Source organism: Schistocerca cancellata, chromosome 3 (assembly GCF_023864275.1).
Source record: "Schistocerca cancellata isolate TAMUIC-IGC-003103 chromosome 3, iqSchCanc2.1, whole genome shotgun sequence".
In the NCBI taxonomy this organism is placed as follows: Eukaryota; Metazoa; Arthropoda; class Insecta; order Orthoptera; family Acrididae; genus Schistocerca; species Schistocerca cancellata.
The window spans coordinates 705688315-705713536 of NC_064628.1; the positions used below are offsets into that span (position 1 = coordinate 705688315).

General features: G+C 44.3%; 26 non-coding genes across 26 annotated transcripts; 8 read left to right on the forward strand and 18 right to left on the reverse strand.

The window, feature by feature from the left end:
* Positions 1–1410: 1410 nt before the first annotated feature.
* Positions 1411–1482, reverse strand: Trnac-gca (transfer RNA cysteine (anticodon GCA)). Its single transcript has one exon. It is a non-coding gene; the product is annotated as a tRNA-Cys (tRNA).
* A 6241-nt stretch (positions 1483–7723) lies between these two features.
* On the reverse strand, positions 7724–7795 carry Trnar-ccu (transfer RNA arginine (anticodon CCU)). The gene has a single exon. It is a non-coding gene; the product is annotated as a tRNA-Arg (tRNA).
* Positions 7796–7913: 118 nt separating this feature from the next.
* On the forward strand, positions 7914–7985 carry Trnaa-cgc (transfer RNA alanine (anticodon CGC)). Its single transcript has one exon. It is a non-coding gene; the product is annotated as a tRNA-Ala (tRNA).
* Positions 7986–8647: 662 nt separating this feature from the next.
* Trnaw-cca (transfer RNA tryptophan (anticodon CCA)) lies at positions 8648–8719 on the reverse strand. The gene has a single exon. It is a non-coding gene; the product is annotated as a tRNA-Trp (tRNA).
* Positions 8720–8837: 118 nt separating this feature from the next.
* Positions 8838–8909, forward strand: Trnaa-cgc (transfer RNA alanine (anticodon CGC)). The gene has a single exon. It is a non-coding gene; the product is annotated as a tRNA-Ala (tRNA).
* A 663-nt stretch (positions 8910–9572) lies between these two features.
* Trnaw-cca (transfer RNA tryptophan (anticodon CCA)) lies at positions 9573–9644 on the reverse strand. The gene has a single exon. It is a non-coding gene; the product is annotated as a tRNA-Trp (tRNA).
* Positions 9645–9762: 118 nt separating this feature from the next.
* On the forward strand, positions 9763–9834 carry Trnaa-cgc (transfer RNA alanine (anticodon CGC)). Its single transcript has one exon. It is a non-coding gene; the product is annotated as a tRNA-Ala (tRNA).
* A 6610-nt stretch (positions 9835–16444) lies between these two features.
* Trnaa-cgc (transfer RNA alanine (anticodon CGC)) lies at positions 16445–16516 on the forward strand. The gene has a single exon. It is a non-coding gene; the product is annotated as a tRNA-Ala (tRNA).
* A 275-nt stretch (positions 16517–16791) lies between these two features.
* On the reverse strand, positions 16792–16863 carry Trnac-gca (transfer RNA cysteine (anticodon GCA)). The gene has a single exon. It is a non-coding gene; the product is annotated as a tRNA-Cys (tRNA).
* Positions 16864–17181: 318 nt separating this feature from the next.
* On the reverse strand, positions 17182–17253 carry Trnaw-cca (transfer RNA tryptophan (anticodon CCA)). Its single transcript has one exon. It is a non-coding gene; the product is annotated as a tRNA-Trp (tRNA).
* A 118-nt stretch (positions 17254–17371) lies between these two features.
* Trnaa-cgc (transfer RNA alanine (anticodon CGC)) lies at positions 17372–17443 on the forward strand. Its single transcript has one exon. It is a non-coding gene; the product is annotated as a tRNA-Ala (tRNA).
* A 275-nt stretch (positions 17444–17718) lies between these two features.
* Trnac-gca (transfer RNA cysteine (anticodon GCA)) lies at positions 17719–17790 on the reverse strand. The gene has a single exon. It is a non-coding gene; the product is annotated as a tRNA-Cys (tRNA).
* A 318-nt stretch (positions 17791–18108) lies between these two features.
* Trnaw-cca (transfer RNA tryptophan (anticodon CCA)) lies at positions 18109–18180 on the reverse strand. The gene has a single exon. It is a non-coding gene; the product is annotated as a tRNA-Trp (tRNA).
* A 464-nt stretch (positions 18181–18644) lies between these two features.
* Positions 18645–18716, reverse strand: Trnac-gca (transfer RNA cysteine (anticodon GCA)). The gene has a single exon. It is a non-coding gene; the product is annotated as a tRNA-Cys (tRNA).
* Positions 18717–19034: 318 nt separating this feature from the next.
* On the reverse strand, positions 19035–19106 carry Trnaw-cca (transfer RNA tryptophan (anticodon CCA)). Its single transcript has one exon. It is a non-coding gene; the product is annotated as a tRNA-Trp (tRNA).
* A 118-nt stretch (positions 19107–19224) lies between these two features.
* Trnaa-cgc (transfer RNA alanine (anticodon CGC)) lies at positions 19225–19296 on the forward strand. The gene has a single exon. It is a non-coding gene; the product is annotated as a tRNA-Ala (tRNA).
* Positions 19297–19571: 275 nt separating this feature from the next.
* Trnac-gca (transfer RNA cysteine (anticodon GCA)) lies at positions 19572–19643 on the reverse strand. Its single transcript has one exon. It is a non-coding gene; the product is annotated as a tRNA-Cys (tRNA).
* A 318-nt stretch (positions 19644–19961) lies between these two features.
* Trnaw-cca (transfer RNA tryptophan (anticodon CCA)) lies at positions 19962–20033 on the reverse strand. Its single transcript has one exon. It is a non-coding gene; the product is annotated as a tRNA-Trp (tRNA).
* Positions 20034–20497: 464 nt separating this feature from the next.
* On the reverse strand, positions 20498–20569 carry Trnac-gca (transfer RNA cysteine (anticodon GCA)). The gene has a single exon. It is a non-coding gene; the product is annotated as a tRNA-Cys (tRNA).
* A 318-nt stretch (positions 20570–20887) lies between these two features.
* On the reverse strand, positions 20888–20959 carry Trnaw-cca (transfer RNA tryptophan (anticodon CCA)). The gene has a single exon. It is a non-coding gene; the product is annotated as a tRNA-Trp (tRNA).
* Positions 20960–21077: 118 nt separating this feature from the next.
* On the forward strand, positions 21078–21149 carry Trnaa-cgc (transfer RNA alanine (anticodon CGC)). The gene has a single exon. It is a non-coding gene; the product is annotated as a tRNA-Ala (tRNA).
* Positions 21150–21424: 275 nt separating this feature from the next.
* Trnac-gca (transfer RNA cysteine (anticodon GCA)) lies at positions 21425–21496 on the reverse strand. Its single transcript has one exon. It is a non-coding gene; the product is annotated as a tRNA-Cys (tRNA).
* Positions 21497–21814: 318 nt separating this feature from the next.
* On the reverse strand, positions 21815–21886 carry Trnaw-cca (transfer RNA tryptophan (anticodon CCA)). The gene has a single exon. It is a non-coding gene; the product is annotated as a tRNA-Trp (tRNA).
* A 464-nt stretch (positions 21887–22350) lies between these two features.
* On the reverse strand, positions 22351–22422 carry Trnac-gca (transfer RNA cysteine (anticodon GCA)). The gene has a single exon. It is a non-coding gene; the product is annotated as a tRNA-Cys (tRNA).
* Positions 22423–22740: 318 nt separating this feature from the next.
* Trnaw-cca (transfer RNA tryptophan (anticodon CCA)) lies at positions 22741–22812 on the reverse strand. The gene has a single exon. It is a non-coding gene; the product is annotated as a tRNA-Trp (tRNA).
* A 118-nt stretch (positions 22813–22930) lies between these two features.
* Positions 22931–23002, forward strand: Trnaa-cgc (transfer RNA alanine (anticodon CGC)). The gene has a single exon. It is a non-coding gene; the product is annotated as a tRNA-Ala (tRNA).
* The last annotated feature ends 2220 nt before the right edge of the window (positions 23003–25222 follow it).

A 25222-nucleotide genomic window follows, 5' to 3' on the forward strand; every position in this document is an offset into this window, starting at 1 on the left:
CTCCACTGATTTTGCTGGCTAAATTTGAACTTACGTATATGCGGTCGATCCTACTTTGCGCTTTAGTGCTAAAATATGTGTACTGGACAGACACGGGGTATTTGACCTCCCAAGCGTCCTGCCATTTCATTGTTTTCACAAGGCTGTCTAGTTCTTGGGAGAAATTGAAATTTGGCGTTTGGTCTTTCCTGTGTAGTACACAATTCCAGTCACCTCCGACTATTACATCAACGGGATTTCCTTTTAGTAAATACACTATATCATTTTTTTTAAAAATTGGCTCTTTCTTTTCGACCATTGCTACCCGAAGGTACATAAACATTTAAAATCGTAACACAGAAAATCTTAAAACTGATTCCCCGCCCCGATTCCAACATGGTTACATCTGTTATTGCAAGACCTTCCTTGACCAGGGCAGCGGTGCCGCAAGCGCTTTCTGAGGCGACATTGAGAATTGCAGTAAATCCCGGAACATACAAATTTTGAAAACATACTTCTTGTAAAAGCGCAATATCGGTATCGGACTGATATAAGAAGTCTGAGGGCAGCAATTTTAGTTGCACTCTGGATCTTGTTAATATTGACAGTCATAACGTGATACGTTTGATCCATTAGCACGAGCTGTTATTGTTTACTTGACTTGTCGGCGAGTATGCATTTGTATTCCGACTGCACGTGTCTTTCGTGGGCTCATAGTGTAGTCTTGAGCTTGAAACGTTTCGGTTAACATTCCATATCATTGTTTGCAGATATATGTGGCGTTTTTGTCTCTGTATCTTCAGCCCATTCAGACCGACTATTTTGGGTAGATTGTCTACGTTGGGAATTAGTTACGTCCTGATGGTCGGAAAATTCGAGGCCTGGTGCTCCTTTGTCCCGGACATCGTTCTCAGTTGATTTCCGTAGATTCAATGTTATGCTTCCGACCTCAGGTTCCCTCCGGCCATTGTCTTCGATCGTTGTCTGCTCCTGAATGCTCCTTAACCTATCCCGCAGAGCCGGGGCTAAGCTTTCAGCAGCCTGGTGTGCTAACCGCTTTTTGCGACGTTTCCTGGCTTGCCGAGGCTATCTTGACGACTGAGCTATACCCCCTTTCACGATCTTCCTATTCCCATAACTTAACGAAAAATATTACACTCTGCCTGGCTAAAGACGTCTAATCGAGCAAAATATCGTGTAATCATTATCTCTCAGTTATATATTAGCGTTAAACGATATAAATATCAAAAATACTAGACACTTCGCGCCTGGAGAAAGTGCGAGTCGGCGCCTTCACCTTAATGTCAGAATGCGAAAATTGCACTAGTAGCTTTTTTCAAGCAAGTTCTGTTCGTCCGTTCTCTGTAATCGTTTGGTATCTGAGTAAACTGACATACTCGCCTATGGCTTTCGTAAACGAAAATTTCATTGCGAGCCCGACGTCATTTGAACACGCAACCTTCTGATCTGCAGTCAGACGCGCTACCGTTGCGCCACGGAGTCAACGCTGCTTAGGTCTTGTCATGAATAGGTTCCTCGAACACTTACTGTACCGTTCAAACCTAAGAAATAATGACAGTAGGATCCAGGAGAGACTCGTCCCAGATGTACTAGCTCTGGCGGGGGTGTAACTCAGTGGTATTCCGGTTTGAGCCGTCGTGGAGAGCGGACGTGTATACGCTGTGCTGCGTCACTGCTCAGGGCAAGGCAAGTTTTCTGCTGCTTGTGACGCCGTATTCTGTTGTTTATATTGTTATTAGTTGGTTTTTCTTTGCGTTATCATTACCTTCAAGTTGTGCTGTCTGGGTGTTCGTGTGGGTGTTTGAGTACTGGTTCCACTTTGAAGATGGCTTTGATATCTCGACGTGATACTCTTAAGTTTAATTTTGAACGTGGATGTGTTAAACCGTCTGCCCTGGAATTTCAGTATTTTGTGATTGAACAAGTCAAGATTCCTTCCGATGCAATTACTGGAATACATTTGTCGCAAATTGCTACAGTCGGATTTGTTAAATTGAAGGACTCTGATCTCTGTAGTCGTATCGTTGAAGAAAGTGGGGGTGTTATGAGATTTACACGTTCTGATGGGTGTGTTACCTAAGTTCAAGTTTCTTTTGGTGGACTCGGTTTGCGTACAGTGCGGATATTTGAGCTGCCGTTCGAAATCCCTTGTGATCATGTGAGCGAGGTTTTACGGGCATACGGACGTGTCTTTTCTATTCATGAAGAAAAGTGGGGGACTGATTATCCGTTGCCTGTCCTGAATGGCGTGAGGCAGGTTCGCATTGATTTGATGAAGCACATCCCGTCCTTCATCAGTGTATCCGGGTATCGTGCTTTAGTAATTTATGATGGGCAGCCGCGAACTTGTTCTATATGTAACTCGACGGAGCACATTCGCGCCGAGTGTTCGCGACGTCGGATCGCGCAGTTGCCACCCGGGGACAGCGTCACGCCCTCGCCTGGCGTTGTAAACATACCGCTCTCGTATGCGGCAGCGGCTGTCAGCGCTCCACAGTCCCCTCCCGTTGCGACAAGTGTAATCCAAGCGGGGAGTACCGAAAATGTCTCACAAGCAGTTTCCCCTCACGATTCCACGGTCACTGACCAGGGTGAACCTGCTCTACCCCGGATACGAAACGAAGGACCGGTTAACCCCCAGGTTTCGACTGATTCTCCCCAGCGTCGAACTGATGAGAAAGCGCTCCAGGAGTTGGAATACTCAGTCACTTTAGGAGCTTCTCTGCCTCACTCCCCACCGAATGACGGGCAAGATATGGTCACTTCATCTCCTAGATCGCGAAAAAACAAGAAGAGGCGGATTGCCCATCCGGCGGCGGCGCACGAGGTCCCAAAAACAAGGGAAAAGTTGCGTCAGATTACGAAGATGGACAGTGACCAAAGTAATGATGGACGAGAGGAAAATAAGGATATTTCAGATAGTTCAACGTATAGTCCAGATAGAGAAGATGATAGAAACCCTGTACCACACGGGTCTAGTGGAGGGATGGAGTGTACTGAAGGCTTGCCGGCTCCCAATGATGGTCCCCCCAGACGGCCATCTCGTGACTGTAGCACGGATCGGCCTTCCCCTGGGATGGACTGGGCGACGGACAAGGAAGATGACTCTGTACCCCGAGCAACGACGTCAGTTGACACGTTGCCCATGATCATTGATAGCATATCCGTTGATGAAAGTCTCTTTGCAGGGCACCCTGGATCGCTCCGCTAAATTGAAATTCCTCATTTGTCCACAGATAACAACAGGAAGCTTTTGTTGAACGTTATACTGGTTTTTATGTTGGTGTGTCCGTTTGTTTTATCTTCTTAAATAGAACGACGATTACAGAGAACGTCACAGACTTACAATATCATGACTTTGAATATTAACAGGATTAGGAGTCCACTAAAATTGGCGGCTTTGAAAGATTTCCTGTATAATTCGGATACCGATATTGCTCTCTTGCAGGAGGTAATGGTCAGTGAATTTCATTTCCCGGGGTTTACTGAAATTCTGAATGTCGCTTTCGAAAATGAATGTGGTACGGCTGTATTGGTGAAACATGGTATACCCGCGGAGCCTGTGTGTCTTCTAGAATCCGGTCGCGGAATCTCTTGTCAAATCTTTAATACGACGGTTGTTAATGTCTATGCCCCCTCTGGAAGCAGCTCCCGAGCGGCCAGGACAAAATTTTTCACTGGTGAAATGGTTCACTTATTAAACGACGATTCAGAAAATATCATCATAGCTGGCGACTGGAACTGTGTACTGACGGCAAAAGATCAAGAACCGAACTTTAACTTCTCTCAAGCACTGAAAGATTGTGTCACAGCCTTACGTCTTACAGATGCATGGGAATTATTTCACCCCACGACTGTGAAGTTTACGTATATGACGAACTTGTCTGCCAGTAGAATTGACAGAATTTATTTATCCGATAGTTTAAGGCCGTGTGCATCTTCAATAGACACGATTCCCACCAGTTTTTCTGATCACTGTGGAGTTCGTTGTAGCGTACATCTCGTCCGGCAAAAGACCTATTGGGGACGCGGGCTTTGGAAATTGAATGTCAGTCTCCTTAACGACACATACTTAAATGAATCCATCCAAGTGACCTGGAATATGTGCCTCAGAGCGAGACCCAGATACGTTTCCACCATTGACTGGTGGACCAACTACGCTAAAAGGAAACTGCGGATGACTTTGATCGACTATGGCAAGGAACGGGCTCAACTTCGGAAAGACACTATCGAATTTTATTATACCTGTTTGCGAGAACTGTATGATCGTCCTGTTTTGTCTGATGATCACTTCACGCAAATAAAGAAAATTGAGGCGATTTTAACCCAACTGAAACGAAAACAACTTGATGGTCTGAAGGTGAAGTCCAGATCACATTCAACTGTCGAAGACGAAACTGCCTCTTTGTATCATCTCCTTCGGCATGCCAAGAATAGAAGGAATAGTTTTATCAACACCCTGCGCGATGCGAATAACGATGTGCTCCATGAACAACGTGACATCATTAACGAAATCCATCGCTTTTTTACGAGCTTATATACTGCAACTGAAGTCAATGAACAGTCTGTGGCGACGTTACTTAACGGCACAGACTCGATTGTTACTGAGGATGAGAATAGGGCGATATTGGAAATATTTTCTAGTGATGACGTTTTGGATATCGTTAAAACCTCTCCGGTCAACAAGACGCCTGGGCCGGATGGTTTACCGGTCGAATTTTACTACAGGTTTTGGAATGTTATCGGCGATACGTTCACCACCGTCATCAATGAAGTCATCAATGGTGTCGCCATACCTTCGGAGTTCAAAGAGGGTGTCTTTGTGATGGTACCCAAGGGGCGAGGAACGAAGGATGCCCGTCGTCTGCGACCAATATGTTTATTAAATGGTGACTACAAAATTGCTGCCCGTGCACTGAAATTGCGACTGACTGCAGTACTACAACGTGTCATTGTGCAGGACCAAACGGCCCTTCCGCATAGAAGTATCCTCAAAACAGTCAGTGAATATCGTGATATTATTTCAATTTTTTCAGCAGCCAAAGTTAAAGGTGCTCTATGCTTTATTGATTTTGCGAATGCTTTTGACCGGATTGATCATCGTTATCTTTTTAAAACAATGTCGGCCCTGGGTATTGGGGGTCGGTGCTTGCAGTCTTTGCAAGGTATGATTACTGGGATGACAGCAAAAATACTTGTCAACGGTCAATGCACGAGAGCCATCAATATTTGTCGCGGATTCCCGCAAGGAAGCCCACTCTCCATGCTACTCTATGTCATAGCTCTGGAACCTCTTGTCCGACATTTAAACGTTAACTTGGAAGGGATCACCATTATGTCGGTAAAGAAAGTCACCAATGTGTATGCAGATGATTTAGGAGCCATAGTTCGGAGTGACGCCGATGTTCAAGCTCTTAAGGCCGCCTTACACCTTTATTGTGGTGCTACTGGTGCTACTGTGAATAACACGAAAAGCTCTATGCTCAGCCTGAATGGTTTTGTGAACGCAGACTTCGATTGGATCACCTCCACGGACCAACATAAATCTCTCGGTGTCACCTTTTCTAGCTGCCCGCTCAGGATGGCTTCAGTTAATTGGAAGCACATGCTTACCAATATCAGAGGCTCATTAATAGAGCATCGAAATAGGGACCTTAATTTAATGCAAAGGGTACAACTCATTAACTGTGTGATCCTGTCAAAAGCGGTTTATCTAGGGCAATGTCTTCCTATTCCCTTGGGCATCGCAAAAAATATCACGAGAGCAGTTTGTCAGCTGTTATGGCGAGGCTGTATTTTTAAAGTGGCAGCTCGTACAGTGACCTTACCTCCGGACGCCGGTGGCCTCGGACTCACAGATATTCGCCAAAAGACAGTGACTTTATTTATCAAGCGTACTCGCGAATATCTCCGTAAGTACCCTGACAGTATTACAACGCAACTATTTCATCTGACTGAACCCAAGAGTTTAGATGCTCCTGTCAACGTGGCTCCTATTAATTAAAAGCTGCACCACGTCAGACTTTACTTCACTGAGGTCAGTTACAAAGAGAGCATACATCTGCCACCCAGCCGCACCGCCACGTCATCTGCTACTTCTATTCCAGGGCGCTGTTCAGTCAGGAATCGAATCGAGCATAAATATCCATCCAAAGATTGGAATACTGTGTGGAAGAATATTTATAATAAAGTCTTAACAATGTCAGTACGGTCGACATGGTACCAAGTGGTTAACGATATCATCGCAAACAATGAGAGACTACATGCTATAGGACTTAATGATACTCCCTTGTGTCGCCGTTGTGGATATGTTGACACGACAGTTCACAGGTTTACTTGCCAAGGATACAATACCATATGGAACTTCCTTAAGCAGCAGGTCGCATTCCTCACGCGCAGTGATGGTAGATTCATCACTACCGCCGAGCTATCTGCCCCGGACACGATGTATTTTCCGCGTCAGAAACATAATACCATAATGTGGCTATATGGTAATTTTGTTCACTTTGTCATCCACACAACGACCAAGGACACCATTGAGGACTACACGTGCTACATCACGGAGGAATATTACAAGCAACGGACCCAACGGAACCACAACAAGCATTTTGGAAATATGTTACAAATACTCTTTCAAAAGGAAGGAATTGGATGATGTGTTGAATGATAGACTGTGACTGTAGACTGATTTCAGTGTCATGTATTGTGTGTGTACTTAAGAAGTCAACGTTTCTCAGTTTTCCAATTAATTTTTCTTCTTTATCAACAACTTTCAACTGATCAAGTTCATCTCATTTTGTACACCCATCCAACGTCACAGAATAAGTTAATTTGGATGGAGAAGATTTTTTTTTTTCTCAACACGTTTGGTATGGATTAACTTACGTGCAACGGAGCATTTCATTTCATTTTAGCACTGAAGCTCGCCGAAGAAGGCGCATGAAGGAGAGCGAATGGACGGGCTAGAAGGGGAGATGGGAGGCCCGAAAAAAAAAAAAAAAGTGGTAGAGTGTCTGCTTCGCATGCAGAAAGTCCTGGGTTCAAATCCCAGCTCCTCCAATTTTTGTTTCTCCGTGCAGCAGTACATGAAAACTTTTGCCTATCACCATATTCTATAAAATTCAGTGTACAAGATTCTTCCCCCAAGCAAGTGGATTTCGTACAGTTCGATCTCATGGCGGGAGGACGATGACCTGCAAGACCCTTGGCTGCGATCCTCCCATTGAAATGTTGCTCCAAAGCCTTCGGTATGGCGTGCGGAGTGCATCTCAAACATGTATTTGCAACTCACCGCGACAATCGTCTTTTGTTTTTTCGAGATACTGAAAAATGGAGGGGACACCCGGGATTGAACTGGGGACCTCTCGATCTGCAGTCGAATGCTCTACGACTGAGCTACACCACCTTTCACGATCTTCCTATTCTCATAACTTAACGAATAATATTACACTCTGCCTGGCTAAAGACGTCTAATCGAGCAAAATATCGTGTAATCATTATCTCTCAGTTATATATTAGCGTTAAACGATATAAATATCAAAAATACTAGACACTTAGCGCCTGGAGAAAGTGCGAGTCAGCTCCTTCACCTTATTGTCAGAGTGCGAAAATTGCACTAGTAGCTTTTTTCAAGCAAGTTCTGTTCGTCCGTTCTCTGTAATCGTTTGGTATCTGAGTAAACTGACATACTCGCCTATGGCTTTCGTAAACGAAAATTTCATTGTGACCCCGACGTGATTTGAACACGCAACTTTCTGATCAGGAGTCAGACGCGCTACCGTTGCGCCACGGAGTCGACGCTGCTTAGGTCTTGTCATGAACAGGTTCCTCGAACACTTACTGTACCGTTCAAACCTAAGAAATAATGACAGTAGGATCCAGGAGAGACTCGTCCCAGATGTGCTTGCTCTGGCGGGGGTGTAACTCAGTGGTAGAGTGTCTGCTTCGCATGCAGAAAGTCCTGGGTTCAAATCCCAGCTCCTCCAATTTTTGTTTCTCCGTGCAGCAGTACATGAAAACTTTTGCCTATCACCATATTCTATAAAATTCAGTGGAAAGATTCTTCCCCCAAGCAAGTGGATTTCGTACAGTTCGATCTCATGGCGGGAGGACGATGACCTGCAAGACCCTTGGCTGCGATCCTCCCATTGAAATGTTGCTCCAAAGCCTTCGGTATGGCGTGCGGAGTGCATCTCAAACATGTATTTGCAACTCACCGCGACAATCGTCTTTTGTTTTTTCGAGATACTGAAAAATGAAGGGGCACCCAGGATTGAACCGGGCACCTCTCGATCTGCAGTCGAATGTTCTACGACTGAGCTATACCCCCTTTCACGATCTTCCTATTCCCATAACTTAACGAATAATATTACACTCTGCCTGGCTAAAGACGTCTAATCGAGCAAAATATCGTGTAATCATTATCTCTCAGTTATATATTAGCGTTAAACGATATAAATATCAAAAATACTAGACACTTCGCGCCTGGTGGAAGTGCGAGTCGGCGCCTTCACCTTAATGTCAGAATGCGAAAATTGCACTAGTAGCTTTTTTCAAGCAAGTTCTGTTCGTCCGTTCTCTGTAATCGTTTGGTATCTGAGTAAACTGACATACTCGCCTATGGCTTTCGTAAACGAAAATTTCATTGTGACCCCGACGTGATTTGAACACGAAACCTTCTGATCTGGAGTCAGACGCGCTACCGTTGCGCCACGGAGTCGACGCTGCTTAGGTCTTGTCATGAATAGGTTCCTCGAAAACTTACTGTACCGCTCAAACCTAAGAAATAATGACAGTAGGATCCAGGAGAGACTCGTCCCAGATGTACTTCCTCTGGCGGGGGTGTAACTCAGTGGTAGAGTGTCTGCTTCGCATGCAGAAAGTCCTGGGTTCAAATCCCAGCTCCTCCAATTTTTGTTTCTCCGTGCAGCAGTACATGAAAACTTTTGCCTATCACCATATTCTATAAAATTCAGTGTACAAGATTCTTCCCCCAAGCAAGTGGATTTCGTACAGTTCGATCTCATGGCGGGAGGACGATGACCTGCAAGACCCTTGGCTGCGATCCTCCCATTGAAATGTTGCTCCAAAGCCTTCGGTATGGCGTGCGGAGTGCATCTCAAACATGTATTTGCAACTCACCGCGACAATCGTCTTTTGTTTTTTCGAGATACTGAAAAATGGAGGGGACACCCGGGATTGAACTGGGGACCTCTCGATCTGCAGTCGAATGCTCTACGACTGAGCTACACCACCATTCACGATCTTCCTATTCTCATAACTTAACGAAAAGTATTACACTCTGCCTGGCTAAAGACGTCTAATAGAGCAAAATATCGTGTAATCATTATCTCTCAGTTATATATTAGCGTTAAACGATATAAATATCAAAAATACTAGACACTTCGCGCCTGGAGAAAGTGCGAGTCGGCGCCTTCACCTTAATGTCAGAATGCGAAAATTGCACTAGTAGCTTTTTTCAAGCAAGTTCTGTTCGTCCGTTCTCTGTAATCGTTTGGTATCTGAGTAAACTGACATACTCGCCTATGGCTTTCATAAACGAAAATTTATTGTGACCCCGACGTGATTTGAACACGCAACCTTCTGATCTGGAGTCAGACGCGCTACCGTTGCGCCGCGGAGTCGATGCTGCTTAGGTCTTCTCATGAACAGGTTCCTCGAACACTTACTGTACCGTCCAAACCTAAGAAATAATGACAGTAGTATCCAGGAGAGACTCGTCCCAGATGTACTTGCTCTGGCGGGGGTGTAACTCAGTGGTAGAGTGTCTGCTTCGCATGCAGAAAGTCCTGGGTTCAAATCCCAGCTCCTCCAATTTTTGTTTCTCCGTGCAGCAGTACATGAAAACTTTTGCCTATCACCATATTCTATAAAATTCAGTGTACAAGATTCTTCCCCCATGCAAGTGGATTTCGTACAGTTCGATCTCATGGCGGGAGGACGATGACCTGCAAGACCCTTGGCTGCGATCCTCCCATTGAAATGTTGCTCCAAAGCCTTCGGTATGGCGTGCGGAGTGCATCTCAAACATGTATTTGCAACTCACCGCGACAATCGTCTTTTGTTTTTTCGAGATACTGAAAAATGAAGGGGGCACACGGGATTGAACCTGGGACCTCTCTATCTGCAGTTGAATGCTCTACGACTTTTTTTTTTTTTATAATACCGTTGCGGTGGCCGGGAAACGAACCCGGATCAACTGCTTGGAAGGCAACTATGCTCAACATTACACCACTTTTTTTTTCTTTTTTTTTGAGCGGGACCTCCTGCACCCTAAGCAGGAATCATACCTTTTCTTTTTTTTTTTTTTTAATTTTAGTAGTCGTCCGGGATTTGAACCCGGGACCTCCTGTACCCAAAGCAGGAATCATGCCCCTTTTTTTTTTACGCCTTAACCACTTTTTTTTTTTTTGCCACATGTTTTTTTTTTTCAACTGCTTCTTGTTGTATATATTTTGCTTATATGGTTTTTAAAGGAGAATAGAAGCTTAGCAGCAGCATGAGACAGGTGGAGGCAAAACGGGCAGGGGTCTGACACTTGAGGCCTGGCCGTGATGTCTCCCCCCAGTCCTGTTGCTGAGTTGCTTCATTTTAATAAGGCACTATTTCCATAGCCTTGTTGTCTTCTTGATAGGTACAATAATAATGATAATGAAAGAAAAAAAAAAGGTCCTCTTCCATTAAAATAAATTAGACTTCCATGTTAGTAATAAAATGGTGAAAAAAAAATCTTATTAGTACCTTGCGATGCTGATGTTTTTTTTTCTTAATTTTGTTTTTTTTATTTTATTTTAATTTATTCTTGTTTTTTTGTTTTTTTTCCTGGTTTTTAGAAACAAGCGTCCATTCGCTTAAAGAAATGATTGGTGTTTATCTCAGTTGCGTGTCAACCGATGCCCAGTCGCTCAAATACTATTTTTAGCATATTGCCATAGTTCTTCTTGTGATCTTTATATTTCAAGGCTCTATAAAAAGCAAACTTCATGTTCACGTAAAACTCAATGGAATTGTCAGTTCCCAGGTGATTAATTACGTAATTCACATAGTGTCCCATTAACCAGTGGACGGAGTTGTTTTTAGCTGCGGGAAAATAGCGAATCTGAGGCCTGAGGAATGTCACAGGGGAAAAATTTTCTACCGAAGATCTCGTAAGAAATGCAAGTTGTTCTCTAATCCAATTACAGATTTGTAGATTCCCACCGCACGTTAATCGGTGCACTAACGTATCGATCAGTTTGCATTTGAGACATAGATTCGTTTCGCTAATGCCGATTGCATGTAGCCTTTCACTAGTGCTGATGGTCCCATTCACTGTTTTATACCACGTTGATGTGACGTCGGATGGAAGACCACGCATATGAATATTTTCCCATATGGCGGGCCAATCAAAATGTGGGTATTGGCTTTCTAATTTGTTTCTCCCCTCCATTTTCTTTCGGTGACACAGAATATCGCGGGCCGTGATCCGTCGTGAGTTGATTATGGCACTGCCAAGATAGCTGAGTTCCACAAAATATACTCGGACGTGCTGGAGCCGGTTATTTATTTTTTGCACATTCACCGGTGGCTGTAGACTTGCAGGCCTGACAACTTCAAATAATTTAGTTGTGATGCTGTCAGCGTGATCGCTAAGGATAGTGGCGGTCCTTTTTATAAAAAGTGCAGACGCCTTATTTCTGATGTCAACTAAACCTAAACCTCCATTCCTGGGATCTAAGGTCGCTGTTGTTGCATTTACTCGGAATATTTCACCTCTCCACAGATAAATGGCAATGGTAGACATTATCTGTTTTCCAATCATTTTTGGTAACGGGAAGATCTGCGCTGTAAAGTAACCTTTGGAGAGGAGGCAGTTGTTAATGAAAAGTACCCTCTGAACCAGGTTCATATTACGGGGGAGGTTTTCTCTTGTTGTTCCAAGAATTTGTCCTGACGTATTTCTCCAATTGATAGCTGCCATTTTCAATGGACAAGGCGTCAGCGTTATTCCCAGAGCTTTGCACTGGGTGACTTTTGTGGCCCAGGCTAATGTGGTGTGTTGGAAGCCCCGTAGGTTTAAAAGTTTGCTTTTGTTGGCGTTGACTCTGGCTCCGGAGACGCTACAGTACTTCTTAATTAGTAATTCCAATTTCGAAATGTCTTCGGCATTACGCAGTACGACTCCGACATCATCGACATATGCGTTTATAACAGTTCGGTGTCCAGATAATGTGAGGCCAGTCAGGCTGACGTGAACACTGCGGAGAAAAGGCTCTAAAGACAGCACGAAGAGGAGCATGGAGAGGGGGCTTCCTTGAGGCACGCCACGCCTGATCTGGAACTGCTTTGTCCTCTGGCTATTGACTGAGATACAGGCGCTGATTCCTGTTGCGATATTTCTAATCACACTTACGACGCGCTCATTAAAACCTATTTTCTTCAGTGTGGCATTAAGGAATCTATGATCGACACGATCAAAAGCTTTCTGGAAGTCAATAAACATGATAGCACATTTGATGTTGGTCACAACAGTGATTGCAATTACATCTCTATATTCAGCTATGCTTTTAAAAATACTTCTATTAGGAACACACGACTGGTGTGAGCTTACTATCTTTGTAGCGACCTGTGAGAGTCTGTTGTTTATAATTCTGCCGATGATTTTATAATCAGAGTTTAACAGAGAGATAGGACGAAAGTTATTAAGGTTTGTTTTTGCAGTAGTTTTTGGAATGAGTACTATTGTGCTCTCTTTAAAAACTGAAGGTATTTGTTTTCCCTGAAGTATCTCGTTCGTCATTCGGGTAAACATGTCACCAATCAAAGGCCAGTAACGTATATAAAATTCAACAGGCAATCCATCCGGTCCCGGTGATTTCGTCAAAGGAGACTTGCAGATGGTTCTGTAGAGTTCTTCGGTAGTACACTCGACGAGAAGGTTTTCGTTTTCCTCGTCTGACACCTGAGGAGCTATGGAATTAAGGTACTCATCGAAGGACTCTTCACATACCGGACCGACTGAGTATAGATCTTCGTAATACTTGTGCACTGCATTGACGATGTCTCTCTGAGTCACGAGTGTCTCGCCATTTTCAGACTGGAGTCCATCGATGAAGGTGCGTCTCCTATTTCTTCCGTGCCGCAGTAGATGGTACAAGGAAGCATGTTCATCCTCCACGACGGTTTTAGCCTTTGATTTTATTTTCAGACCCTCCATCTGCTGTCTTTTAATGCTGAGCAATTTGGCCTTGGTTCGCTTGATATCTACCGTTGGAAGTGTCTGCCTGCTCATATAGATTTCTCAGCATGGTGTAATAAAATTCTATGGAATTTTTCAAGTCCTTCGATCGTTGTGCACCATAATGAATGAGAACTTTCCGCAGTTTGGGCTTTGCCCTGTTGCACCACCACTCTAGTACTGAGACATGCCTGTTTACGGAGCGGAGACACATGGCCCACGCTTCTGTCAAACTTTCTTCTAGTCCGTTTTCCTGCATCAGTGACATGTTAAGGTGCCATTGACTTCTGAAACGACGAGTAGGTTGCACAGTAAGGCTGACGGTAGCGAGCACGGCACAATGATCAGAAAAGTAGACAGGAGTCGTCTCCGCTTTAATGAAGCAGCTGACTAGACTTTGCGATATGTAGAGTCTGTCAATTCTACTTCGTGATTGAGGACCGATATATGTGAAAGCCACAAATGTGGGATACGTTATTTCCCAAGCATCTTTAAGCTGTAAAACAGTGACAAAACGCTTCAGTTCATTGCAGTTATTAAAATTTGGAACCTGGTCTTTTTTATTGATCACACAATTAAAATCACCGCCGATTATAAGATCCTTTGGGTTTTTCCGCAATAAATAAATGATCTCTTCTTTAAAGCACTGTGCTCTTTCCATTCTATTTGATGTGCCGGAAGGGGCATACAGATTGATAAGAGTAAAACCAAAGACTTTTATACCTATCGCTCTGCCGGAGTCCAGTCTTTCAATATCTGTGACAGGGATCCCCTCCCTGACTAAAATTGCTGTCCCTATGTTAGTGTCAAGCGAGACATTTAAAATAGACAAATACCCTGGCACTGTAAGGTTAGTGAGTACAACTTCTTGTAGGAAAACAATGTCCGTCCCTGACTCATATAGGTACTCTTTGAGCGCTGCAATTTTAGTCGCCGATGTAATCCTGTTAATATTGATAGTTGCAAGTGTATACGCCTGGGACATTTAGTTTACATAAAAAAGTACAGAAATGAATAAACAAAAAAATAGTAAAATAATGATAAAACCAGGGAGCTGTGTCACTTCTAGAAGGGATAAACTACTCCATTTCAACAAGCTCCTACAATAATAATCTACAGAGAAGTGTATACGCCTGGGACATTTAGTTTACATAAAAATGTACATAAATGAATAAACAAAAAAATAATAAAATAATGATAAAAACAGGGAGCTGTGTCGCTTCTAGAAGGGATAAACTACTCCACTTCAACAAGCTCCTACAATAATAATCTACAGAGAAATACATATGAGTATGGAAAATACGTGAATCACTGCTTTTGGTTCCATCCGAAAAATGACTAAGACAATAGGACAATCAGAACATAAAGCGGTTCAACGATATTTTTTTTCCCCATTTTTTTGTTGTTGAATTGTGATCCTCAGTTTGGTGGAGTATTCCTAAGTTCTCGGGTTTTAGTTTTGCAGAGGGGCTTTCCATCACTAATGTTACTTGAAGGTACATCCTTAGGTTTTTCCTTAATAATTTCATACAGGACATTCTTGGCCGTTGCGTCATCTTGTCCAGGTTGCTGTTTGCTTTGGTTACGGGAAGCTTTGAGATTAGGTTGCGGTTTGAGTCTACGTCTTTGGACATCTTGGTTCAACGCGCCGTCCTTCGCGTTGTCTATCTTCACCACCGTTGAGACCGAAGCTGCCTCAACAGTGTCCTGTTTATGACTTCCACTTCCTTGTCCTTCCGGCACTAAATCCAGGGCACTGACTGAATCGGTTGGTTGGGGGTCAGTGAGTTCGTGAATGCGGGTCTGGTCCGTCACCTCACGGGGTTCGGAGTGCGGCTCGTCCGTCGCCGCGACAACCGAAACTGCTTCGCCGCCGTGGGCTGTTGGTACCTGTGCAGCCGCCGACAGCGGTTGGGTTGCCTTTGCCGCTGTCGTTACGTCCCTACATGTACTGTCCGTTTCCTCTAACACATCGGCATCACACTGCTTCTGTTTGCGGGTGGAGGGGGAATTGCGAGAGGACTCACCGTCCGAGCCGTCATCAGTCGCTTCCAACGGTCGTTTCTTATTCTGAAGATCGCATTCGGGAACAGAAGGGTGACTTGTTACTAATTGCAGAGGGGGGAACTCTGTGTTAGGTATAGCGGGCATCGTAGTAGTACCTGCACCACTGTCATTAGCAGAAGGAGGGGAGTTGCTGCTTGGTAAGACGTCGCTAAGGGTCAATTTTTGACGCTGTGTTAGATTATTCCGGAGGACAAAAACACGGCGTGGACAATCTTGTCTGAAATGACCTGTCTCGTTACAAATATTACACGTACGCTCCTGTCCAGAATAAACAACATGTGCTTTATGACCTGCAACAGATATGTGGGACGGAATATTGGCTTTCACCTCCATTTCGACGGACCTAATGCCATTATAACACTGTATCTTGTACAGCTTCGACCATCGTTCGTTATAGATGGATTTAACTTCCCCATATTTAGATAGAGCGTCTTTGATCAACTGATTGTCAACTTCGATAGGAACATTCAAAATCCTCACATTGGTGTACATAATATCAGCTTTCCGTACAGACACATTACTTTTTGAACCATCTCGATGAACAAATTCAACAGAATTACCCCATTTTGCAAGTAACTTATCGACAGTCACGGAGTACAGAAATTTAACATAAACACAGTATTTTTCAGCATCTAACTGCGTGGTGTGAACAGAGTCAGAATTGATACAGATTACCTCTGTGAGCCAATCATGGATCTCCAGTGCAATGGGTTGGACCGGCCGGGTTTCCTTCTCGAACGAGAAGACTAACGTATTCTTCCTGACGGTGTCAGACATGGTCTTCAGTGCCGGCGAAATTCCGGTCGAAACCGAAATCGCGACGAAGAACGAAACGGAAAACGGACGATAACACTTCAAAAACACTTATCAGGACCACCAAACGCAATAATACTACGAAAATGCACAGACAGCTGTAGGTAAACACAAAGCACCGGCGATAGCGCAAACGTGTGCGGATCAAACAACAAGCACGTCCGAACGCGGCGACGGCTAAAGCCAGAATGCCGTTGCGCCACGGAGTCGACGCTGCTTAGGTCTTGTCATGAATATGTTCCTCGAAAACTTACTGTACCGTTCAAACCTAGGAAATAATGACAGTAGTATCCAGGAGAGACTCGTCCCAGATGTACTTGCTCTGGCGGGGATGTAACTCAGTGGTAGAGTGTCTGCTTCGCATGCAGAAAGTCCTGGGTTCAAATCCCAGCTCCTCCAATTTTTGTTTCTCCGTGCAGCAGTACATGAAAACTTTTGCCTATCACCATATTCTATAAAATTCAGTGTACAAGATTCTTCCCCCAAGCAAGTGGATTTCGTACAGTTCGACCTCATGGCGGGAGGACGATGACCTGCAAGACCCTTGGCTGCGATCCTCCCATTGAAATGTTGCTCCAAAGCCTTCGGTATGGCGTGCGGAGTGCATCTCAAACATGTATTTGCAACTCACCGCGACAATCGTCTTTTTGTTTTTTCGAGATACTGAAAAATGAAGGGGGCACCCGGGATTGAACCGGGGACCTCTCGATCTGCAGTCGAATGCTCTACGACTGAGCTATACCCCCTTCCACGACCTTCCTATTTCCATAACTTAACGAAAAGTATTACACTCTGCCTGGATAAAGACGTCTAATCGAGCAAAATATCGTGTAATCATTATCTCTCAGTTATATATTAGCGTTAAACGATATAAATATCAAAAATACTAGACACTTCGCGCCTGGAGAAAGTGCGAGTCGGCGCCTTCACCTTAATGTCAGAATGCGAAAATTGCACTAGTAGCTTTTTTCAAGCAAGTTCTGTTCGTCCGTTCTCTGTAATCGTTTGGTATCTGATTAAACTGACATACTCGCCTATGGCTTTCGTAAACGAAAATTTCATTGTGACCCCGACGTGATTTGAACACGCAACCTTCTGATCTGGAGTTAGACGCGCTACCGTTGCGCCACGGAGTCGACGCTGCTTAGGTCTTGTCATGAATAGGTTCCTCGAAAACTTACTGTACCGTTCAAACCTAGGAAATAATGACAGTAGTATCCAGGAGAGACTCGTCCCAGATGTACTTGCTCTGGTGGGGGTGTAACTCAGTGGTAGAGTGTCTGCTTCGCATGCAGAAAGTCCTGGCTTCAAATCCCAGCTCCTCCAATTTTTGTTTCTCCGTGCAGCAGTACATGAAAACTTTTGCCTATCACCATATTCTATAAAATTCAGTGTACAAGATTCTTCCCCCAAGCAAGTGGATTTCGTACAGTTCGACCTCATGGCGGGAGGACGATGACCTGCAAGACCCTTGGCTGCGATCCTCCCATTGAAATGTTGCTCCAAAGCCTTCGGTATGGCGTGCGGAGTGCATCTCAAACATGTATTTGCAACTCACCGCGACAATCGTCTTTTTGTTTTTTCGAGATACTGAAAAATGAAGGGGGCACCCGGGATTGAACCGGGGACCTCTCGATCTGCAGTCGAATGCTCTACGACTGAGCTATACCCCCTTTCACGATCTTTCTATTCCCATAACTTAACGAAAAATATTACACTCTGCCTGGCTAAAGACGTCTAATCGAGCAAAATATCGTGTAATCATTATCTCTCAGTTATATATTAGCGTTAAACGATATAAATATCAAAAATACTAGACACTTCGCGCCTGGAGAAAGTGCGAGTCGGCGCCTTCACCTTAATGTCAGAATGCGAAAATTGCACTAGTAGCTTTTTTCAAGCAAGTTCTGTTCGTCCGTTCTCTGTAATCGTTTGGTATCTGATTAAACTGACATACTCGCCTATGGCTTTCGTAAACGAAAATTTCATTGTGACCCCGACGTGATTTGAACACGCAACCTTCTGATCTGGAGTCAGACGCGCTACCGTTGCGCCACGGAGTCGACGCTGCTTAGGTCTTGTCATGAATAGGTTCCTCGAAAACTTACTGTACCGTTCAAACCTAAGAAATAATGACAGTAGTATCCAGGAGAGACTCGTCCCAGATGTACTTGCTCTGGCGGGGGTGTAACTCAGTGGTAGAGTGTCTGTTTCGCATGCACAAAGTCCTGGCTTCAAATCCCAGCTCCTCCAATTTTTGTTTCTCCGTGCAGCAGTACATGAAAACTTTTGCCTATCACCATATTCTATAAAATTCAGTGTACAAGATTCTTCCCCCAAGCAAGTGGATTTCGTACAGTTCGACCTCATGGCGGGAGGACGATGACCTGCGAGACCCTTGGCTGCGATCCTCCCATTGAAATGTTGCTCCAAAGCCTTCGGTATGGCGTGCGGAGTGCATCTCAAACATGTATTTGCAACTCACCGCGACAATCGTCTTTTGTTTTTTCGAGATACTGAAAAATGAAGGGGGCACCCGGGATTGAACCGGGGACCTCTCGATCTGCAGTCGAATGCTCTACGACTGAGCTATACCCCCTTTCACGATCTTCCTATTTCCATAACTTAACGAAAAATATTACACTCTGCCTGGATAAAGACGTCTAATCGAGCAAAATATCGTGTAATCATTATCTCTCAGTTATATATTAGCGTTAAACGATATAAATATCAAAAATACTAGACACTTCGCGCCTGGAGAAAGTGCGAGTCGGCGCCTTCACCTTAATGTCAGAATGCGAAAGTTGCACTAGTAGCTTTTTTCAAGCAAGTTCTGTTCGTCCGTTCTCTGTAATCGTTTGGTATCTGATTAAACTGACATACTCGCCTATGGCTTTCGTAAACGAAAATTTCATTGTGACCCCGACGTGATTTGAACACGCAACCTTCTGACCTGGAGTCAGACGCGCTACCGTTGCGCCACGGAGTCGACGCTGCTTAGGTCTTGTCATGAATAGGTTCCTCGAAAACTTACTGTACCGTTCAAACCTAGGAAATAATGACAGTAGTATCCAGGAGAGACTCGTCCCAGATGTACTTGCTCTGGTGGGGGTGTAACTCAGTGGTAGAGTGTCTGCTTCGCATGCAGAAAGTCCTGGCTTCAAATCCCAGCTCCTCCAATTTTTGTTTCTCCGTGCAGCAGTACATGAAAACTTTTGCCTATCACCATATTCTATAAAATTCAGTGTACAAGATTCTTCCCCCAAGCAAGTGGATTTCGTACAGTTCGACCTCATGGCGGGAGGACGATGACCTGCAAGACCCTTGGCTGCGATCCTCCCATTGAAATGTTGCTCCAAAGCCTTCGGTATGGCGTGCGGAGTGCATCTCAAACATGTATTTGCAACTCACCGCGACAATCGTCTTTTTGTTTTTTCGAGATACTGAAAAATGAAGGGGGCACCCGGGATTGAACCGGGGACCTCTCGATCTGCAGTCGAATGCTCTACGACTGAGCTATACCCCCTTTCACGATCTTTCTATTCCCATAACTTAACGAAAAATATTACACTCTGCCTGGCTAAAGACGTCTAATCGAGCAAAATATCGTGTAATCATTATCTCTCAGTTATATATTAGCGTTAAACGATATAAATATCAAAAATACTAGACACTTCGCGCCTGGAGAAAGTGCGAGTCGGCGCCTTCACCTTAATGTCAGAATGCGAAAATTGCACTAGTAGCTTTTTTCAAGCAAGTTCTGTTCGTCCGTTCTCTGTAATCGTTTGGTATCTGATTAAACTGACATACTCGCCTATGGCTTTCGTAAACGAAAATGTCATTGTGACCCCGACGTGATTTGAACACGCAACCTTCTGATCTGGAGTCAGACGCGCTACCGTTGCGCCACGGAGTCGACGCTGCTTAGGTCTTGTCATGAATAGGTTCCTCGAAAACTTACTGTACCGTTCAAACCTAAGAAATAATGACAGTAGTATCCAGGAGAGACTCGTCCCAGATGTACTTGCTCTGGCGGGGGTGTAACTCAGTGGTAGAGTGTCTGTTTCGCATGCACAAAGTCCTGGCTTCAAATCCCAGCTCCTCCAATTTTTGTTTCTCCGTGCAGCAGTACATGAAAACTTTTGCCTATCACCATATTCTATAAAATTCAGTGTACAAGATTCTTCCCCCAAGCAAGTGGATTTCGTACAGTTCGACCTCATGGCGGGAGGACGATGACCTGCGAGACCCTTGGCTGCGATCCTCCCATTGAAATGTTGCTCCAAAGCCTTCGGTATGGCGTGCGGAGTGCATCTCAAACATGTATTTGCAACTCACCGCGACAATCGTCTTTTGTTTTTTCGAGATACTGAAAAATGAAGGGGGCACCCGGGATTGAACCTGGGACCTCTCGATCTGCAGTCGAATGCTCTACGACTGAGCTATACCCCCTTTCACGATCTTCCTATTTCCATAACTTAACGAAAAATATTACACTCTGCCTGGATAAAGACGTCTAATCGAGCAAAATATCGTGTAATCATTATCTCTCAGTTATATATTAGCGTTAAACGATATAAATATCAAAAATACTAGACACTTCGCGCCTGGAGAAAGTGCGAGTCGGCGCCTTCACCTTAATGTCAGAATGCGAAAGTTGCACTAGTAGCTTTTTTCAAGCAAGTTCTGTTCGTCCGTTCTCTGTAATCGTTTGGTATCTGATTAAACTGACATACTCGCCTATGGCTTTCGTAAACGAAAATTTCATTGTGACCCCGACGTGATTTGAACACGCAACCTTCTGACCTGGAGTCAGACGCGCTACCGTTGCGCCACGGAGTCGACGCTGCTTAGGTCTTGTCATGAATAGGTTCCTAGAAAACTTACTGTACCGTTCAAACCTAGGAAATAATGATAGTAGTATCCAGGAGAGACTCGTCCCAGATGTACTTGCTCTGGTGGGGGTGTAACTCAGTGGTAGAGTGTCTGCTTCGCATGCAGAAAGTCCTGGCTTCAAATCCCAGCTCCTCCAATTTTTGTTTCTCCGTGCAGCAGTACATGAAAACTTTTGCCTATCACCATATTCTATAAAATTCAGTGTACAAGATTCTTCCCCCAAGCAAGTGGATTTCGTACAGTTCGACCTCATGGCGGGAGGACGATGACCTGCAAGACCCTTGGCTGCGATCCTCCCATTGAAATGTTGCTCCAAAGCCTTCGGTATGGCGTGCGGAGTGCATCTCAAACATGTATTTGCAACTCACCGCGACAATCGTCTTTTTGTTTTTTCGAGATACTGAAAAATGAAGGGGGCACCCGGGATTGAACCGGGGACCTCTCGATCTGCAGTCGAATGCTCTACGACTGAGCTATACCCCCTTTCACGATCTTCCTATTCCCATAACTTAACGAAAAATATTACACTCTGCCTGGCTAAAGACGTCTAATCGAGCAAAATATCGTGTAATCATTATCTCTCAGTTATATATTAGCGTTAAACGATATAAATATCAAAAATACTAGACACCTCGCGCCTGGAGAAAGTGCGAGTCGGCGCCTTCACCTTAATGTCAGAATGCGAAAATTGCACTAGTAGCTTTTTTCAAGCAAGTTCTGTTCGTCCGTTCTCTGTAATCGTTTGGTATCTGATTAAACTGACATACTCGCCTATGGCTTTCGTAAACGAAAATTTCATTGTGACCCACACGTGATTTGAACACGCAACCTTCTGATCTGGAGTCAGACGCGCTACCGTTGCGCCACGGTGTCGACGCTGCTTAGGTCTTGTCATGAATTCGTTCCTCGAAAACTTACTGTACCGTTCAAACCTAAGAAATAATGACAGTAGTATCCAGGAGAGACTCGTCCCAGATGTACTTGCTCCGGCGTGGGTGTAACTCAGTGGTAGAGTGTCTGCTTCGCATGCAGAAAGTCCTGGCTTCAAATCCCAGCTCCTCCAATTTTTGTTTCTCCGTGCAGCAGTACATGAAAACTTTTGCCTATCACCATATTCTATAAAATTCAGTGTACAAGATTCTTCCCCCAAGCAAGAGGATTTCGTACAGTTCGACCTCATGGCGGGAGGACGATGACCTGCAAGACCCTTGGCTGCGATCCTCCCATTGAAATGTTGCTCCAAAGCCTTCGGTATGGCGTGCGGAGTGCATCTCAAACATGTATTTGCAACTCACCGCGACAATCGTCTTTTGTTTTTTCGAGATACTGAAAAATGAAGGGGGCACCCGGGATTGAACCGGGTACCTCTCGATCTGCAGTCGAATGCTCTACGACTGAGCTATACCCCCTTTCACGGTCTTCCTATTCCCATAACTTAATGAAAAATATTACACTCTGCCTGGCTAAAGACGTCTAATCAAGCAAATTATCGTGTAATCATTATCTCTCAGTTATATATTAGCGTTAAACGATATAAATATCAAAAATACTAGACACTTCGCGCCTGGAGAAAGTGCGAGTCGGCGCCTTCACCTTAATGTCAGAATGCGAAAATTGCACTAGTAGCTTTTTTCAAGCAAGTTCTGTTCGTCCGTTCTCTGTAATCGTTTGGTATCTGATTAAACTGACATACTCGCCTATGGCTTTCGTAAACGAAAATTTCATTGTGACCCCGACGTGATTTGAACACGCAACCTTCTGATCTGGAGTCAGACGCGCTACCGTTGCGCCACGGAGTCGACGCTGCTTAGGTCTTGTCATGAATAGGTTCCTCGAAAACTTACTGTACCGTTCAAACCTAAGAAATAATGACAGTAGTATCCAGGAGAGACTCGTCCCAGATGTACTTGCTCCGGCGGGGGTGTAACTCAGTGGTAGAGTGTCTGCTTCGCATGCAGAAAGTCCTGGGTTCAAATCCCAGCTCCTCCAATTTTTGTTTCTCCGTGCAGCAGTACATGAAAACTTTTGCCTGTCACCATATTCTATAAAATTCAGTGTACAAGATTCTTCCCCCAAGCAAGTGGATTTCGTACAGTTCGACCTCATGGCGGGAGGACGATGACCTGCAAGACCCTTGGCTGCGATCCTCCCATTGAAATGTTGCTCCAAAGCCTTCGGTATGGCGTGCGGAGTGCATCTCAAACATGTATTTGCAACTCACCGCGACAATCGTCTTTTGTTTTTTCGAGATACTGAAAAATGAAGGGAGCACCCGGGATTGAACCGGGGACCTCTCGATCTGCAGTCGAATGCTCTACGACTTTTTTTTTTTTTTCGCTCCTAAAGGGAATGTAATTTCGAGTCAGACGCCTTAACCACTTTTTTTTTTTTACAGACTATTTTTTTCCGAATGCTCTACGACTTTTTTTTTCGAATGCTTAATTTCTTTGTTTTTTTTTTGTTTATTGAATTTTTTTTTTTTTTAATAATGAAAGAAGGAAATGAAATTGAAGAACCTCTTCGGGAATAGAATGGCTGACATTCTAAATGCAGCTGCTATTGGTGATACTGCCGTATGCATAGCTGTTTCGGGGTTCTGATGAGGCCTTCACGGCTACCGAAGCGGCCACGGGGCACACGAAGTCCCCACCGTACTTCACCCTCACCAGCAGTCCCCTACTTTAGCTCGTTTCGTCCTAGGATGATTTTACCGTGACATCTTAACCTATTCCCTGTTTGTGAAACAGGATTCGTAACATATTTCCAAAATTCTTTTTATGATCTTGTTGCTTGTGTAATTTATAGTATTCCGCGTCCGTGATATTATCGTCACCTTTCGAGTTGACAACGTAACTCACGTAGTTCCCAAGAAGCCATAATATGGCATTATTTTTCGGTGCAGGAAAAAATACCTTGTCCGGGAAGAAAATAAGATTCAAATTGAGCTCCCTCCCATCGCTGCGGGTCAGGAAGGCGATCTGCTGCTTGACCTCTTGCCATATATCTTTATACCCCCTGCAGACAAAGCGGTGATCCAACGTGTCAGTTGCGTTACATTTCTGACAAGTGTTTGTGTCACTGAGACCTATAGAATGAAGTTTTTCATTAGTACTTATGACGTTATTCACCACTCTGTACCATGCCACCTGAACTTCCGTTGATAGTAACTTGTTGTTGATATTGGTCCAAATAGTTTTCCAGGCTCTGTTCGGGTTCTTGGCCTGTGTCTTATTGTAATTGGCCGCCGTTCGTAAACTGTTAATGATATAGCGACAGTTTCTCTTGCGTTTATCCCGTACTATGCAGCGCATGTAGCTTAATTCAAAGTAGAAGAATCTAATATGTTTTAATTTATAATTGATCTGACTTATATCTGTAGGCGGTTGGAAGCTTTGTGGTTTAAAAAAATTGAATAATTGAGCCGTTAGGCCGTCTGGATGACTTTCAATAACGTGCAAAGACCGCTTAAGAAATAAGGCAGTAGATCTTTTGTGGACATCTGTGAGGCCAAGGCCTCCCTCTTCCGGTGGTAAGGTCAACGCGTCCACAGCAACTCGAAAGATATTCCCGTGCCAAATGTAGCTACAAACGGTCGACATTATCGCTTTAGCTATTCCTTTAGGTATTGGCAAAATCTGGCCGATGTAAGTTGCCCTGGATAAAACCGCTAAGTTTATCAACTTAATTTTTTGCTTGATGTTGACGTCCCTCATATGATTTAAAATGAGCGTGCCACGGATCTTATCGAGGACAGTTCTCCAGTTAGATGCGATTATCCGAAGAGGGCAGCTGTAGAGAGTAACTCCCAGGGCTGTATGCCGGTCCACACTCTTAGCCCAAGTGATGGTGACGTCAGATAGTCCGTGCAGATTTAGAAAAACACTCTTCGTGTCATTTATTCTCGCACCCGAGGCCGTGCAGTACAACTGCAAGTGTTCTGTTAACCGTGCTATGTCTGCGGCGCTGCGAATTATCACTCCTACGTCATCTGCGAATGCATTCGTCACTTGTTTCATGCCTGACACTAGCAAGCCCTCTAAGACGTCATCTAACCTCCTTAAAAGTGGTTCCAAGGCAACTACATATAACATCATCGACAATGGACTCCCCTGAGGGACTCCACTGGCTACGGGAATATCTTTAGTGCGATGACCATTAATAATTACTTTCGTTGATAAACCATTTAAGATGTTGGCTAAAACGTTCACA